The 13,396-nt window shown below is 43.4% G+C and overlaps 6 non-coding genes across 6 annotated transcripts; all 6 read right to left on the minus strand.

The window, feature by feature from the left end:
* Nucleotides 1-1,182: 1,182 nt before the first annotated feature.
* Nucleotides 1,183-1,255, minus strand: Trnak-uuu. Its single transcript has one exon. It is a non-coding gene; the product is annotated as a tRNA-Lys (tRNA).
* A 564-nt stretch (nucleotides 1,256-1,819) lies between these two features.
* Nucleotides 1,820-1,892, minus strand: Trnak-uuu. Its single transcript has one exon. It is a non-coding gene; the product is annotated as a tRNA-Lys (tRNA).
* A 1,456-nt stretch (nucleotides 1,893-3,348) lies between these two features.
* On the minus strand, nucleotides 3,349-3,421 carry Trnak-uuu. The gene has a single exon. It is a non-coding gene; the product is annotated as a tRNA-Lys (tRNA).
* Nucleotides 3,422-4,860: 1,439 nt separating this feature from the next.
* On the minus strand, nucleotides 4,861-4,933 carry Trnak-uuu. The gene has a single exon. It is a non-coding gene; the product is annotated as a tRNA-Lys (tRNA).
* Nucleotides 4,934-6,373: 1,440 nt separating this feature from the next.
* On the minus strand, nucleotides 6,374-6,446 carry Trnak-uuu. The gene has a single exon. It is a non-coding gene; the product is annotated as a tRNA-Lys (tRNA).
* Nucleotides 6,447-7,008: 562 nt separating this feature from the next.
* On the minus strand, nucleotides 7,009-7,081 carry Trnak-uuu. The gene has a single exon. It is a non-coding gene; the product is annotated as a tRNA-Lys (tRNA).
* Nucleotides 7,082-13,396: the final 6,315 nt, after the last annotated feature.

Below are 13,396 nucleotides of genomic sequence, written 5' to 3' on the forward strand. Positions count from 1 at the left end.
ACTCTCTCTTAGGATAGTTGTAGTGTACAGTATGTGTGTGTATCAGTCTGAATTGTCAAGGGTTACTAATATACTCGAGTATACTAGTTATAAAATGGCAAGCAATTCCTTGCCACTGTAATTGACAACAACATCTATTTTGTGAAATCATTGTTCCACTTCCTGAAGAAGTGTTGGTACTCGTCTCAACCAATCACCACTGCTGGAACTTGTGTGACTCACCCTCCGGAGACTACAACACTTTTGGGTCTCCTTGTGGACACCAAGGCCGTCACCGTTATCGCAACCCCGCCCTGCACTTAGCTGCTGGCTATGGACAGAAACATCAAATTTAACTGCACAACGACCTGTACATTTCCTACTGTGGGTTGGTCACTGTGTGTGGATGTCTGGTGAGTCGTCTTCCTGAACACGTCCTCTCAACCAGCTCATTCATGGCCAGAGAACTCGTGGTGGACAGAGGAAGCGCTATGAAGACACCCAAAAAGCTAGATCAAGAAGGGCGACATTGATGTTATCAACTGGGAGGAAAAGACCACCGTCTACCAAGCCACCTCCTACGATAAAGGAGGGAACCGCCTGCCTGGTCCTGTGGTCCATGGAGCAGAGAGACGACTGTTACGGGTAACAAATTTATTGACCAAACTTGGAGTGCAGTTTGCCTATTCTTAGTAATTCAGTCAAGCCTTGACACTGAGGGTGCTATCACTCCACACTGCCACGCAGGACAGAGGGTCATACTCGAAGAAATAGATCAAATTCATTAGCAGTATATATACTGTAGAGTCATGTGGGTGCTATCACTGTTCACTGCCAAGCAGGACAGAGGTTCACACACAAAGAAATACATTTAAATGACAGTATTAAGAGGTCAGAGTCATGTGGGTGATATCACTGTTCACTGCCTCGCAGGACAGTGGTTCATATACAGTACATTAGGAGTCATATTCTCATTGAGGACTAATCAGTGTGGGCTAGCAAATTTTGGAGAGAACAACTCTCAGACCACCGGGCGACCCTCCCTTAGGAACCACCTGCAGAAGATACAGGGATACTGCAGACCAAGAAGTGGTCCTCTTAAGTGACTTCAGGTCCCATCGATGAACCCTATGATGAACTTCACATTCACCCAAGTAAAACCTCTTTCACATTGATCATTGTTGCCTAATTTGATAAAACCTTCGCCCGAACAGGGACTTGAACCCTGGACCCTTAGGTTAAAAGCCTAATGCTCTACCAACTGAGCTATCCGGGCTACACATGTACAGTGTTTGTATCATATACAGGTGCACCAACATCTGCTCCATAGTGATTGTCTCGCAGGACCGGGGCGGCGGGTAAACTTACTTCAGACATTCCCACCAACCCAAGCTCTTTTGAAAAGTGAAGGTGAGTCCCATAGGCATGTCTGCCCATTAAGGGTAGTGTGGATACAGCCCACGGTATACTAAGCATTCGGTACGTAAATAGGCAGCGTGGCCGGCACTGCACTCGACTGTCCTCACTTCCCCAACATGTAACATTAGGTACCCATTTACGGCTGGGTGAGCTGGGAGTGCAACCAGCAGTAAAGGGGTTACTTTAATACGTACTATTGTCAGGCTAAGCTAGATCAACTAGTGTTTGGTAAAGTTTCATTAGATTAGGTTAGCTAAAATTGGGTAATTTCAACACAGGTTAGGTCGAGTTAAGGTTAGGTTGGCATAGTTTAACCAGATATGGAGAGATAGAATATACGAGGCGGTATTTCGTCATACAATCTGTGATGAAACCCGTGACGGACAGGACATTAATTATGTTGCCTACCTTATAAAACCATCGCCCGAACAGGGACTTGAACCCTGGACCCTTAGGTTAAAAGCCTAATGCTCTACCGACTGAGCTATCCGGGCTACATGTTTGTGTTGTATGCAGGTGCATCGACGCCTGCCCCATAGTGATTGTCTCGCAAAACCTTACAACACACATGCCTACCAGGTTGAGTTTCTTCAGGTCCTAACGTCAGGTTATGCTGCATTAGGTTAAAATTGGTTTGATTATGTTGCCCTTGGTTAGTTTAGGTAAAGTTAGGTTAGATTAGGTTAAGTTAAGCTAGGGTAGGTTGGGTTAGTGTAATTTAGCTGAGAAGGGAATTTTTTGTACTCTCTCTTAGGATAGTTGTAGTGTACAGTATGTGTGTGTATCAGTCTGAATTGTCAAGGGTTACTAATATACTCGAGTATACTAGTTATAAAATGTCAAGCAATTCCTTGCCTATGTAATTGACAGCAACATCTATTTTATTGAAATCATTGTTGTTGTTCACTTCCTGGAAGAAGTGTTGGTACTCGTCTCAACCAATCACCACTGGAACTGTGACTCCTCTTATCAGGAGACTACAACACTTTGGGTCTCTCGTGGATACCAAGGCCGTCACCGTTATCGCACCCGCCCTGCCTTTAGCTGCTGGCTGCCTGAACTGAAAACAACAACCAGGGGAATTTAACTGCGCAACGACCTGTTACATTTCCTACTGTGGGTTGGTCTCACGTAATGTGTGGCAGATGTCTGGTGAGTCGTCTTCCTGAACGTCCTCTCAACCAGCTCGCATTCATGGCCAGAAGAGAACTCGTGGTGGGCAGAGGAAGCTTATGAACACCCAAAAAGCGTAGATCAGAAGGGCGACATTGATGTTATCGCTGGAAGGAAAAGACCACCGTCTACTGGGCCACATCCTACGATAAAGGAGGGAAGCGCCTGCCTGGTCCTGTGGTCCATGGAGCAGAGAGACGACTGTTACGGGTAACAAATTTATTGACCAAACTTGGAGTGCAGTTTGCATATTCTTAGTAATTCAGTTAAGTCTTGACACTAAGGGTGCAATCACTCCCCACTGCCACGCAGGACAGAGGTTCATACTCAAAGAAATAGAACAAATTCATTAGCAGTATATATACTGTTGGTCAGTCATGTGGGTGCTATCACTGTTCACTGCCAAGCAGGACAGAGGTTCACACACAAAGAAATACATCATATTTAAATAACCTGTATTAAGAGGTCAGAGTCATGTGGGTGATATCACTGTTCACTGCCTCGCAGGACAGTGGTTCATATACAGTACATTAGGAGTCATATTCTCATTGAGGACTAATCAGTGTGGGCTAGCAAATTTTGGAGAGAACAACTCTCAGACCACCGGGCGACCCTCCCTTAGGAACCACCTGCAGAAGATACAGGGATACTGCAGACCAAGAAGTGGTCCTCTTAAGTGACTTCAGGTCCCATCGATGAACCCTATGATGAACTTCACATTCACCCAAGTAAAACCTCTTTCGCATTGATCATTGTTGCCTAATTTGATAAAACCTTCGCCCGAACAGGGACTTGAACCCTGGACCCTTAGGTTAAAAGCCTAATGCTCTACCAACTGAGCTATCCGGGTTACACATGCACAGTGTATCATATACAGGTGCACCAACATCTGCTCCATAGTGATTGTCTCGCAGGACCGGGGCGGCGGGTAAACTTACTTCAGACATTCCCACCAACCCAAGCTCTTTTGAAAAGTGAAGGTGAGTCCCATAGGCATGTCTGCCCATTAAGGGTAGTGTGGATACAGCCCACGCTATACTAAGCATTCGGTACGTAAATAGGCAGCGTGGCCGGCACTGTACTCGACTGTCCTCACTTCCCCAACATGTAACCATTTACTTTTACTTTTTACTTTTATCCTCTTCGCCACTGATCGGCTTGTTAGCCGCTTGGGCGATCGGTCACGACTCTTTTCCTTTATATTCTTCACCAAAAGGTCGGCTCGCTAGCCGCCCGGGCGATCGGTCACGTCTCTGTCACGCACTGTTGGCAAATACTGGGCATGCACCGGCTCCTGAATGTACCTGAACCCGCTCCAGTGTTGGTCAAGTCTGGTCTTGAAAGAGCTCACACTCAGTGCCGTCACAACACTCTCTGGTAGATTGTTCCAAGAGTTTACAACCCTCACTCCGAAAAAGTTTGCCCTCACGGTTTTCGGACTTGCGGCTTCTTCAATCTTGAGCTGTGACCCCTTGTGGGGCGAGCGTCCGCCAGCTCCAAGTAAGGACACTCAACTGAGTAGTGCCCCCTGAGATGCTTATAAACCTCAACTAGGTCCCCCCTTGCCCGTCTGTAGTATAAGCTAGGCAAGTTCAGGCGCTCCAATCTCGCAGGGTAGCTGAGATGCCGAAGTGCAGGCACCAGCTTGGTGGCCCTCCTTTGAACATTTTCAACCAACTGACAGTCCCTAGCATATCTCGGGGACCAGATGGGGTGACAGTACTCCAGATGGGGAAGCACTTCACTCCTGAAGATCGTCACGAGGGACGGACCGTCTAGATATCTGAACGACCTTCTTATAAGACCCAATAATTTATTTGCCTGATTTACCTTCTTCTCACAATGGCCCGAGAACTTCAGCTCATTGTCAACATACACACCTAGGTCCTTCTCACACACAGTCTCAACTAGTACATTTTCTTCATCCCGTTGGGACATATGGTACGCCTCCTTACCGTTGGTACGCCCCAGGTGCATCCTCTTACACTTCGTGACATTGAATCTCAGCAGCTGGGTGAACTGGGAGTGCAACCAGCAGTAAAGGGGTTACTTTAATACGTACTATTGTCATGCTAAGCTAGATCAACTAGTGTTAGGTAAAGTTTCATTAGATTAGGTTAGCTAAAATTGGGTAATTTCAACACAGGTTAGGTCGAGTTAAGGTTAGGTTGGCATAGTTTAACCAGATATGGAGAGATAGAATATACGAGGCGGTATTTCGTCATACAATCTGTGATGAAACCCGTGACGGACAGGACATTAATTATGTTGCCTAACTTATAAAACCATCGCCCGAACAGGGACTTGAACCCTGGACCCTTAGGTTAAAAGCCTAATGCTCTACCGACTGAGCTATCCGGGCTACATGTTTGTGTTGTATACAGGTGCATCGACACCTGCCCCATAGTGATTGTCTCGCAGAACCTTACAACACACATGCCTACCAGGTTGAGTTTCTTCAGGTCCTAACGTCAGGTTATGCTGCATGAGGTTAAAATTGATTTGATTATGTTGCCCTTGGTTAGTTTAGGTAAAGTTAGGTTAGATTAGGTTAAGTTAAGCTAGGGTAGGTTGGGTTAGTGTAATTTAGCTGAGAAGGGAATTTTTTGTACTCTCTCTTAGGATAGTTGTAGTGTACAGTATGTGTGTGTATCAGTCTGTGTTGTCAAGGGTTACTAATATACTCGAGTATACTAGTTATAAAATGGCAAGCAACTCCTTGCCACTGTAATTGACAACAACATCTATTTTGTGAAATCATTGTTCCACTTCCTGAAGAAGTGTTGGTACTCGTCTCAACCAATCACCACTGCTGGAACTTGTGTGACTCACCCTCCGGAGACTACAATACTTTTGGGTCTCCTTGTGGACACCAAGGCCGTCACCGTTATCGCACCCCCGCCCTGCACTTAGCTGCTGGCTATGGACAGAAACATCAAATTTAACTGCACAATGACCTGTACATTTCCTACTGTGGGTTGGTCACTGTGTGTGGATGTCTGGTGAGTCGTCTTCCTGAACACGTCCTCTCAACCAGCTCATTCATGGCCAGAGAACTCGTGGTGGACAGAGGAAGCGCTATGAAGACACCCAAAAAGCGTAGATCAAGAAGGGCGACATTGATGTTATCAACTGGGAGGAAAAGACCACCGTCTATCAGGCCACATCCTACGATAAAGGAGGGAACCGCCTGCCTGGTCCTGTGGTCCATGGAGCAGAGAGACGACTGTTACGGGTAACAAATTTATTGACCAAACTTGGAGTGCAGTTTGCCTATTCTTAGTAATTCAGTCAAGTCTTGACACTGAGGGTGCAATCACTCCCCACTCCCACGCAGAACAGAGGTTCATACTCAAAGAAATAGAACAAATTCATTAGCAGTATATATACTGTAGGTCAGTCATGTGGGTGCTATCACTGTTCACTGCCAAGCAGGACAGAGGTTCACACACAAAGAAATACATCATATTTAAATAACCTGTATTAAGAGGTCAGAGTCATGTGGGTGATATCACTGTTCACTGCCTCGCAGGACAGTGGTTCATATACAGTACATTAGGAGTCATATTCTCATTGAGGACTAATCAGTGTGGGCTAGCAAATTTTGGAGAGAACAACTCTCAGACCACCGGGCGACCCTCCCTTAGGAACCACCTGCAGAAGATACAGGGATACTGCAGACCACGAAGTGGTCCTCTTAAGTGACTTCAGGTCCCATCGATGAACCCTATGATGAACTTCACATTCACCCAAGTAAAACCTCTTTCACATTGATCATTGTTGCCTAATTTGATAAAACCTTCGCCCGAACAGGGACTTGAACCCTGGACCCTTAGGTTAAAAGCCTAATGCTCTACCAACTGAGCTATCCGGGCTACCAATGCGCAGTGTTTGTATCATATACAGGTGCACCAACATCTGCTCCACAGTGATTGTCTCGCAGGACCGGGGCGGCGGGTAAACTTACTTCAGACATTCCCACCAACCCAAGCTCCTTTGAAAAGTGAAGGTGGGTCCCATAGGCATGTCTGCCCGTTAAGGGTAGTGTGGATACAGCCCACGGTATAAAGCATTCGGTACGTAAATAGGCAGCGTGGCCGGCACTGCACTCGACTGTCCTCACTTCCCCAACATGTAACATTAGGTACCCATTTACGGCTGGGTGAACTGGGAGTGTAGCCAGCAGTTAAGGGTTTACTTTAATACGTACTATTGTCAGGCTAAGCTAGATCAACTAGTGGTAGGTAAGGTTTCATTAGATTAGGTTAGCTAAAATTGGGTAATCTCAACACAGGTTCGGTCGAGTTAAGGTTAGTTTGGCATAGTTTAACCAGATATGGAGAGATAGAATATACGAGGCGGTATTTCGTCCTACAATCTGTGATGAAACCCGTGACGGACAGGACATTAATTATGTTGCCTAACTTATAAAACCATCGCCCGAACAGGGACTTGAACCCTGGACCCTTAGGTTAAAAGCCTAATGCTCTACCGACTGAGCTATCCGGGCTACATGTTTGTGTTGTATACAGGTGCATCGACACCTGCCCCATAGTGATTGTCTCGCAGAACCTTACAACACACATAAGAACATAAGAACATAAGAAAATAAGGAGTCTGCAATAGGCCGGTTGGCCTGTGCATTGCAGCTCCTGTCGAGAGTTACTACCACTCTCTATCATCCAAGAATCTATGTAGCCTCCTTTTGAAACTTTCAGAGTTCCCGTACTTACCACAAAGTTGCTAAGCTTGTTCCACTCGTCCACCACCCTATTTGTTAACCAGTTTCTTCCTATCTCCCTCCTAAACCTAAACTTATCCAACTTGAATCCGTTGCTCCGAGTCCTATCCTGCTCGAATATTATAAGAACTTTATCTATATCCCCTTTATTGATTCCTTTCACCCACTTAAATACTTCTATCATATCTCCTCGCACTCTTCGTCTTTCTAGGGAATGCAAGTTAAATTTCTTTAACCTATCCTGATATGGAAGGTTTCTAAGTCCCGGAATCATTTTTGTCATTCTTCGCTGCACCGACTCTAGTGAATTTATATCCATTCTATAATAGGGGCACCAGAACTAAACCGCATAATCGAGGTGCGGCGTGACTAGCGCAAGATATAGTTGCAATAAGACCTCTGCACTCTTGTTACTTACACTTCTAGATATAAAACCCAATACTCTGTTTGCCTTATTTCGAACATTAACGCACTGTTTTCTAGGCCGTAGGTCCGGGCTTACAAGTACCCCTAGGTGTCTTTCACAAGTCGACTTCTCTAGGTTGATGTTGTTAAGGCTGTATACATTATCAGTATTTGTTCTTCCAATATTAAGTACGCTGCACTTGCTGGTGTTGAATTTCATTTGCCATTTTTCAGACCACCCCTGCAGTTTATTTAGATCCTCCTGTAATGCATTGCATCCTGCCCTGAATTAATCTGCCGCCCTATTTTGGTGTCATCCGCAAACTTGCTTATGTCACTGCTGATCCCAGTATCTAGATCGTTTATGTAGATTATGAACAAGAGTGGGCCTAGTACTGACCCCTGGGGAACCCCACTGGTTACACGGCCCCACTCAGATTTAACACCATCTACGCTGACCCTCTGCGTTCTATCGGTGAGCCATGATTTTATCCAATTTAAAACTTTCCCTCGATACCATGAGCCTTAATTTTTCTCAGAAGCCTCTGATGCGGTACTCTGTCAAATGCTTTGCTAAAGTCTAAGTAAATAACATCGTAATTTTCGTCATTATCTACTACCTCGAAGACTTTCCTAAAAAACGTTAGCAGATTTGTTAGACAAGATTTTCCCTTTGTAAACCCATGTTGAGAGTCGTAGATTAATTTGCTTTTCTCTAGATGCGATCGGATGCTATCTGCTATAATTGATTCAAGAAATTTTCCCACTACTGACGTCAAACTGATCGGCCGGTAATTTGACGCTGATGCTCTGTCTCCCTTTTTGAATATGGGTACTACATTTGCCTGTTTCCACAAGTCTGGCACAACTCCAGTGTTTAATGATTTTGTAAATAAGTTTACGAGGGGTCCGCTAATCTGTTCCCTACACTCTTTCAAGACTCGAGGGAAAATTTCATCTGGCCCTGGGGATTTTGTTTTCTTTAGTTTATTTATCTTCTTAAGAACATCTTCTTTTCTGATAGTGATATTCTTTAATTTCTCTTCTTCCTTTCCCTTAAATATCAGTTCCACCTCTGGAATTTCATCGCAAATTTCTTCTGTGAAAACTGATAAGAAGTATCTGTTCAACGCTTTGCTTATTTCTGCACTGCCATTTATCACTTCTCCCCTCCCTGACTTTAAAGGCCCAACTTTGTCCTTGACCTTTGTCCTATATACCTGGAAAAATCCCTTGGGATTCACCTTGGATTCTCTTGCTATTTTGATTTCATAGTCTCTCTTTGCTTTCCTTACATTTTTCTTAACATTCCTAGATAGTTCATTATACCTATTTCTGAGCTGCTCCTCCCATCTCTTTAATTTCTTATATATTCCTTTCTTTATTCCTATGTCATGTTTAAGCTTTCTGGTCATCCACCTTGGCTCATTCTTATTTGACCTTATTTTTCTGTATAGTATATTTTGTTCTTGTGCTTTATGTAGTATACTAGTGAATATATTATAGTCATGATCAATTGTTGTGTCATCTATGACCTCACCCCTTCCTACTGGGGACTGACGTGACTGCTCCCAGGTGACCTCACCTAGGTACCTTCCTAACCCCTGATAATCCGCTAACTGAAAGTTTGGGACTCTGACCATATTGTCATTGTTTTTCGTTTCCCAATTTAGGGTGAACCTGATTTCTCTGTGATCACTGTTACCTAGTTCTTCCCCTACTGTGATATCTCTGATAATATTTTCTTTATTTGTTAATACTAGGTCTAATAAATTGTCACCTCTAGTAGGTTCTGTAATTAGTTGTTTCAAAAAATTGTCCTGTAGTGCGTCTAGGAAGTCTTCAGATTCATAGTCACCTACAATGTTGTCCCAGTCAATATTTCTGAAGTTGAAGTCCCCCATAATGCATAGGTTGTTATATTTTGCTGCCCTACTCATTTCCTGCCATATAGGCTGAGCTGCTTCTTTGCCAAGACTTGGGGGCCTGTAAATCACTTCCATAATTAGTTTTTCTCTTCTTTCCGTGATTTCTACCCACACAGACTCGGTTCCTATTTCACCCTTTATTGAATTATTAATACAACATTTTAATGTATCCTTGACGAAGAGTGCGACCCCTCCCCCCTTCCTACCTTCCCTGTCCTTGTGAAAAAGGTTGTACCCTTCTATGTGGTACTCTGATAAAAAAATTTGCTCGCCAGATTCATCCAAGTTTCGGTGATTGCTATGACGTCGACATTCTCGGTACATACAACCGCTCTCAGCAAGTCTATTTTATTTCTAACGCTCCTACTGTTTGTATAGTATACATTTAAACCTACCCTTCCCTGGTCCTGTTTTGCCCCTTTTCCTGAGCAACTAATTTTACTTCCCAGTGTACTGCGCACATCATTGTCATTCCTAAAAAACCCATTTAATTCATATTACGCTATATAACATTCAAATGCACCGCGCTTGTAGAACCTCAGAAAACGGGAAACATTGTTAAAGGATAACTTACCTACTCAATGTTACTAGGCCATGTGTTGTGTTGTACCCAGGTACAGTTATATCATATTAAGTGTATGTATTCATAGCATTAAGGAGAACTCAGGGTATGCATAAGATGAATGTTAAAGTCCAGTTGAGCCGGACTAGTGTACTGTAAGACTAAGTGTGGATCAGGGTTTGAAGGTCATACTATTTACGTCTGTGAGCGTGTAGCGAACATAACTTCCACAGATATTATATGAAAATACATGAGAACAATGATCTGGAAAAAGGATAAATGTATCAGAACTATGTGAGGTGTTGGAAGTGATCCAGAAACTATACTTGAAAGGATATATCGTGTATGCGTCGGTATGAACTTAATACACCTCGTATCTTCACGTGACATATATCCACGACAGGTACAGTGATCAGAGAATCTTATGTCTGTGTTCAAATAGTGCAAGGTGTTACGAACCCCTCCACCCAGCACTACGAACCACGCCATCTATTGTCCTGATCTACCTACCCAGCACCACGAGCAACGCCATCTAGGGACGAGACACGAGTATGACTCGTCTTAGTTAACACTCCGGGGTTTCCCTTCTCCATATCCTGGTTGTTGCGTCACTTCCTCCAAGTCTTCTTTGTGAGCTCCAATTCGAGGAGAGAGCACTTGGCTCTGGGAAGTGACCACAGGATCATCTATCCTCTAAACCTACGGACAGTGACTACCTACCGTCTTCTACAATACTCAGCCTTACTCGTCAGCCATCTCAGCTCCTCACTTAAGTATTTGTAATCTTGTATTGCCTCTCCCACCTCCACCTTGCTTCACGATTGTTTTATGTTGTATTAATATGTATATACTGTTAATGTTTAGGTTAAGTATGGTTAAGGGTAATTTATAGGAAGCTGATTATTTTGTTAAGGAATTCATGGTACTTTATTATACACAACGAAAACTCGCATCCTTTGTCTACCCTTTTATAGTCCGATTGTCTTTGTTTTTTTTTTTTGTTACCTGTTGGGATCTGGGTAGACGTGTAACCATATTCTAAATCCCCAACTCGTAACAAATGGCGACCGTGACACCACCAGCAAGGCGTACTCATCAGCCAGCTCAGCCGCACGTCCTAAATTAACCTCTCCACGATCCTCCACATGCTTCAAGATGTGAAATGGTATCTTGTTCTTCCACTCCTCCAGGACTACCAAGTTAACAATCCTGAAATGTGGAGGTCTCTGTAATATAACCGCTAGCCAAAAACCTAAACTTTTAAAAGAGCAAACTCAGCAAGGTGTGGGAAAATGGTTTGGTTAGTTTACGAAACTTCTGCCACGACCATCACTCAATGATAGCTCTAAGAGGTGAGATATTCTTTTTTACGTTGTCTTAGTCATCAGTCTGGTCTAAACGATTACTCTTCTACAGGCCTTACCATATAATTTGGAACTAACTTTTGTACCACTGGTCCTTTGGCCCTCATTCTTCCAGCTATTTTCTCAAAAGTCTAAATGACCGTCATATCGGATTCATCAAACCCGGGAACAAAGGGAAAAGCAATGCCCAGGGTTATAGCAGCTAGTTTCTCTCTTAATGCCACTTCTTTTGATTTAAACTCCGATGTTAAGGTGACTTCTATCTCTCTTACCTGTAGTTCTTTCAGTCTAACCTCCTGCTCCAACTTGGCCTGTTCCATCATTTCCTCATGCTCCAACTTGGCCTGTTCTAACCTTCCCTCATGCTCCAACTTTTGCTCCAACTTGGCCTGCTCCAACTTGGCCTGTTCCAACTTTTCTTCATGCTGCAACTTGGCCTGCTCCAACTTGTCTTCATGCTGCAACTTGGCCTGCTCCAACTTGTCCTCCTGCTCCAATTTGGCCTGTTCCAACTCGAGTTCTTTCATTTTGATTTGGAACTCGAACCTAGCTCGTTCTAGTTCTAAGGCGTCTATTCGTTGTGTTTCTTCTTGAGGGCTAGCCAGACCTGAGGCAACTTCCGAGTAAGGAGGGGTGGTGGATAGTGGTTGAAGTTTCTTGGACATGGGCGTTAATCTGTCAACAGCGGATTCTTTTAAAACTTCTTGTTGAACCAACACTTCAATCACATGATTTTTTAACATTTCCTTAGTCAGTTGCTGTGAAAATGGGATATTGTAATAGTTGGCTATTTCTTTCCATTCTTTCTTCAGGATATTAACACGTAATTTAGCTGCGGAAGGATTTTCAATAAAATCCTGGAGATCAAAACCTGAGGTGGCCATTGTTAAGAAAAATAGGATAAATAAATTAATGATCAAAATATAAGATAAGTGGATTACCCTAGAAAATATCACGGCAGTGGATAACCAGAAAGTCCCGGAAACTAACCAAGTTATACCTAGGGAAATTACACTTATGATTATTGTTCTTCTGAAAAGATCCTTAGATAAGGATAAGAGACTTGAAAGAGGTAGGGCGTATTACGGCATTAATATAAAGATCCGGATTAACAACCCTGATATACTTGAAAGAGGAAGGGCGTATTACGGCATTTATATAAAGATCCGGATTAACAACCCTGGAGTTTGGTATGATTGACCCTGAATGAGATAATGAGAAGAACAATAATTGAGGCTTTATAATTATGGGGTCCTGGTAGAGCAGGGCGTCCCAAGATATCACTTCACCCTAAACTAGTGACTATGGAACAGCCTACTCTGGAGTGAGGGTACAGCATTAAACAGATCCGGATTCTTCCCTACACTCGATAAGACTTACTACACGACTGCCACGTGTAATAACAGGTAAGCCTTATGACACTTGGAACCTAATATCCTACGTCTGTCACTCTTACTGTACAATAATACCAATATATGCACACACATGAAGGAAACTTTAAACCACCGTAAAGCAATTATGAACAGAAGTGACTGGGAGAAATAATTAACACTGAGTAACAAGGGAGGAAGGAATATGGTACTTAAGGTCGTGTCCTGTCACGGTCGCCATTTGTTACGAGTTGGGGATTTAGAATATAGTTATACGTCTACCCAGATCCCAACAGGTAACAAAAAAAACAAAAACAAAGACAATCGGACTATAAAAGGGTAGACAAAGGATGAGAGCTTTCGTTGTGTATAATAAAGTACCATGAATTCCTTAACAAAATAATCAGCTTCCTATAAATTACCCTTAACCAAACTTAACCTAAACATTAACAGTA

This window comes from Homarus americanus, unplaced genomic scaffold (genome assembly GCF_018991925.1).
Source record: "Homarus americanus isolate GMGI-L3 unplaced genomic scaffold, GMGI_Hamer_2.0 scaffold4807, whole genome shotgun sequence".
In the NCBI taxonomy this organism is placed as follows: domain Eukaryota; kingdom Metazoa; phylum Arthropoda; class Malacostraca; order Decapoda; family Nephropidae; genus Homarus; species Homarus americanus.